Source organism: Gossypium hirsutum, chromosome A09 (assembly GCF_007990345.1).
Source record: "Gossypium hirsutum isolate 1008001.06 chromosome A09, Gossypium_hirsutum_v2.1, whole genome shotgun sequence".
Classification (NCBI taxonomy): Eukaryota; Viridiplantae; Streptophyta; class Magnoliopsida; order Malvales; family Malvaceae; genus Gossypium; species Gossypium hirsutum.
Window position 1 is genome coordinate 62,091,151 of NC_053432.1, and position 4,966 is coordinate 62,096,116.

Sequence of the window (4,966 nt, forward strand, 5' to 3'; positions counted from 1 at the left end):
ATTTTGTCGATAAAACATTTAAGTAGTATTTTATGAAAAACAAAATTAAAGTGCAAAAGCCAAAAATGTCCAAATTGTAACAGCCCGATTTAGACCCTAGTCAGAACGGTGGTTTTGAGACCACGAATCCGAGTCAAAAAAATATTTAAATATTATTTTCCGTGTTTATTATATGTGAATTTGCATGTGTGTAAGTTTCGTATGAAAAATTGATTGTTTGTGTGCTTAATTTAATAAAAGGACTTAATCACGTAAATTAAAAATTTGATAGTTTAAAACATAAGGGCTGAATTGTTAGTGGCTTTTTAAATTGGAGTATTTATGTTGAAAATAAACCATAAACAATTGTGATGGACGGTTGTGCCCATATTTATAATTGTTTTCTATTTTAATATAAAGGATAAATAAGTAATTAAGTTAAAAGTTAACATATATTATAATAAAACATAAAAATAAATTTATTTTTCATTTCATTCTCTCATCGCTGAAACTAAACAAAAGAAAAAGAAACAAAAGCTTTGTAATATTCGGCCATTCTCAAGCTTGATTCAAGGTTAGTTTGGTTTCGGTTTTTGATAATTTTTACGTTTTTGAGATCGTTGCTTCGAATACTATCCGACTCATGCTTGAATTTCTGATTTTGATGAATATTTTGAGTTATGCCATTGATGAGGTTTTGAGATTTTTGTTGTTTGATGATGAAATATGAAAGATATGTTTTAGATTAACATGTTTTGTATTGGAGTTTTTGATGATTTTGAGTAATTAGGACTAAATTGTAAAAATAATAAATTGAGGGACTAAAATGTGAAATAAATAAAATATATGGACTAGTATGAATATAAGGAAGATTCGGCCTAACTATGTTACTGTGAGATTTTGTGTATTTTGTGTTTTATGCAGTTAGGACTAATTTGTAAAAGTATGAAATATCAGGGGTAAAATGATAATTTGCCCATTTATGTGTTGTTGGATTAAATTGAATGAAATTGTGTTTGAATGAGATTAATTTGAAATTGTATAGATCAAGAACAAAAGAAATCGGACTTGGATTGGGGAAAAGCACAAATAGTCAAATAGTCGATTTACATTGTTTGTCGATATCCGAGGTAAGTCTTTAAGCAATTAAACATCATAAATTTTGAATGTAAATTAGTTTAATATGCTGATTTGTATTTCATAGAAATATAGTAGAGTTAGCCGAATATGATTAGTATGGAAATAATGTATTTGAGTTTTGTCGAAACCGTCTTTTTAAAATTTTAAATTTAATGAAAAAAAGGGGAATCGACTTTTTGAAAATAAAGCATGGAGTCGCCACCGATCTTTTTGTTTTGGTGTGATCAGATCACCTAAGAATTTGATTATTTTAATAAAACATTTTTGGTTTACTAAAACAACGATTTTGGTCTACAAACTTTTGAGAAAACGGGTTCGGGAGTCGGTTACGCATGAGGAAGGATTAGCACCCTCACTACGCCCAAAATTGGTACCAAATCGATTAAATACTGTCCTTATGTCTAAAATTAAAAATATCTTTGAAATGTGGTTCTTTTTAATAACACTTGAATAACCCGAGTTGGTCGTCAAAGTCTTCTCGTTTCGGAGGAATATAGCATCATATCCAGCATGATAGGACACGATCCTTTATACCCTCGGAAACACGATAAATTTTGACTTCCAAAAGTTTATAAGTTGGAAATTACAAAAGGATGCCCGATTATTTAGTACAACGTAAAACCGAAACCCAGCACAGTAGGGCACGATTTCTCGAATTTCTAAATAGTGAGCATTGCCTTATTTTTAGAATTTTTAAGAAACATGAGTGAAATTCTAAAGGGGATATTCGATTATTTTAAACCAACAGGAAATCGCAACCCAGCATGATAGGGCACGATTCCCCGAATTGCCAAACATCGAGTATTACCTTCGTTTTAAAGAGTTTTTAGAAAACATGAATGAAATTCCAAAGGGACATTCGATTATTTTGAGCAAACGAGAAATTGCAACCCAGCACGTTAGGGCACGATTCCGCGAATTGCCAAATACCGAACATCGCCTTCGTTTCAAAGGATTTTTAGAAAACATGAATGATTATAAAACTAGCTTAAAGTGCATTAATTCGACTCGAAACAAGACGAAACTAATCATAAAAATTTAGATTTTATAAAACCACATTTCGTAAACCAAGTGGAAAACAATGATATGGGATAATATATGTACGCATAAAAGTATGACAATGGAAGAATGAAGATAATGCAATTTATTTAATCAACTAACAAGCACTTAAACAACTAAGTATAACTAACTTGGAAATATAACTCAATTTCGATCATGCATGGAGAATAATTAACATGACAATATAAAGCAATGAATAAATAATATGCAACGACAACATACATGGCATAATATAAAATGATTACTACTAGATGCACAAAACTAAATGCAAATCGAAGAAGAAATATGGTATAAAACTATTTTAAAACAATGATAAGTACACGATACACACTATATGAATTGATGGATTGATAAATTGAAAAACATTTGTAAAGACAAGCTTATAGACACATGCAATCATTAGAATATATATTGTAGAATGAATATTTTTAAAATACATAATATATAAGTTCACAAATTTGCTTAGAAACTAAGAGTATATAATTATTGAAATAAATATTATAGAATAAAAGTTTGAATCAAATTGCATGTAAAATATTTTAAACACAAATTCATTTAAAGGTTTACAAAGTACATGATAATTTAAATAATATATGACACAAAAGAATAATAAAGATACATGACAAGACATAATACACAAAATAGATTTATAAAAAATATGTACATGTAAATTTATTGTAAAAAGATCATGAGATTAATAATAATATATAAAAATTTTAAGTTAGTCTAAAAATTATATACATACCCTTATATCAAAACATTTAAATAATAGGCTAACACAAAAGCAATATAATATAAAGAAATGTTCAAAAATAATAATTTTTATAATTACAAAGATGAAGTTCCTAAAATAGTTTCATATATACATAAAGAAAAATACTTGATGAATCATAAAGCAAGAAGTATTTTAAATAGAAAAATCTATTAAAATAATTTATATATCAATATATGTATATAAATATTTAAACAAAACTTTATAATAAGGCATTAAAATAATATAATGTAAAAAATAAATTTTAAAACGATGATTTTGTCAAAAAAATAAATAAGAATATTGTTAACTTCAAGATAATAATTGTTATAAATTGAAAATTTAATAAGAATGATGTGTATACAAATATGTATAAAATATTTAAAGAAACGGGATGTACAATGTAAAAATAAGAAGATAAAAAAAATCTCAATATAATTATACAAATGTAAACAAACAAAATTATTAACATGGATTAATACATATAAAAATATTAAATGCATTTTAAATTAGCAAACTATACAAATGAAAGATCAAATTAAAATTGAACCCAAAATAACAGGGATAATTTACAAATAATCATAAATAAGATCAATGTACAAGGCGCATGAATGTATGGGGATTAGAATTGCAAATATCCCAAGCCCAAAATGCAGCACTGTATCGCGGACTAAAATGGAAACGCGCACGAATTAAAGAGCCAAATTTAAAAAAAAGGCAAAACAAATAAGGCACCATTGAATATTCGCACAAAAGGAAGGATTTAACGCGCAAATTCCCCTCTTCTAATTAAAAGACACAGACTTATTTTAATGCTAAAATACATATTCCTATTTATTTTCTTTTCAAAGCACAAATAACCTTTCAATTTAAAAAAAGAAACAGAACCCTTCATTCTCTTTGGGTTCATTAAGCAGCCGCCGAAACCACCATCAATTTGATGGCTGACGGTGCACAAATGGAGATCAAATCTTGCTGAGGAAGGCCTCGCCTACGAAGATCTGGTAAGAGTACTCTTTTCCCTTTTTTTTTAAAAAAAAAACTTTAAAATCTTGTACTATTCTGTCAATAGCAAGGCGAAATCCGACGAAAAATAAGAGAAAACAACCCTAGCCCGAATCACCATTTTCCTGAGACATGAGGGCTCTCATCGGTGTTGTTTCAAGCATCCTTTTCGTTTTCTATGCTAAAATAATACGAGCAAATCGACAGAAAAAAGGGAAAATTTTGAAGTCACCTTTAGATAACTTTCTTGATTTCTTTTCTACTATTTAGTATATGTATTGTAGTGTGCGTAAAAAAAGGGAGAAGATACATTGATATTTCTTGGCTTTTTATAGCCACAACAAAAAAAGAAAAAATACAAGGTTTCTGCTGGTTTTTTGCTCTTGCAGTTGTGTCCGTCTTTTGCTTGTCTTCTTTTGCAGGTACGGAGGCAACGTGGCGGGGGTAGCTGGCGCGTACGGAGGCTGCTGGTGGCGCAACTGCTGCTAGGGCTAGGGTTTGCTGAAATTTGGTTTAGATATTGGGCCTATCGGGCCATCAGGGTCATGGGTTAGAGATGGGGTTGATTAGTTTTGTTTGGGTTTATAAATGGGCTATTGGGTATGATATGTAATAGATTGATAATTGGACCATTCAATTAATTTATATTTGGTTTATTTTTATTTATTTTTTATTTTGGTAGACCCGGGCAAATTGGCCTGCTTACAAGTTTAATTCGACTGAGTTATAACATTTGAAAGTCCGTAAGAACTGTATGAAATATCTGAAATTTTTGATATATGAATTGTTTATGAGACAACTTTATAATAGTGATATTCGTGCTTTGAGCCTAGCAAGCCTTGTGCTGGTGAATTAAATGGGGCTTATGCCTAGCAGGCTTATTGCCGGTGTATAAAATTAGATTTTGAGTCTAGCAGGCCTTGTGCCGGTGTGAAATACAGGCTTAGGCCTAACAGGCTTTATGCCTGTGAATTTTTATAAGTTTATGCCTAAAACATTTTATGCTGATGTCGTAATTAAATACGTTAAACG

At 29.6% G+C, this 4,966-nt stretch overlaps 1 long non-coding RNA gene across 1 annotated transcript; it reads left to right on the top strand.

Moving 5' to 3' along the window:
• Positions 1 to 3,528: 3,528 nt before the first annotated feature.
• Positions 3,529 to 4,712, top strand: LOC107889106 (uncharacterized). The gene is made up of 2 exons (XR_001681637.2): positions 3,529 to 3,933; positions 4,357 to 4,712. It is a non-coding gene; the product is annotated as an uncharacterized lncRNA (long non-coding RNA).
• The last annotated feature ends 254 nt before the right edge of the window (positions 4,713 to 4,966 follow it).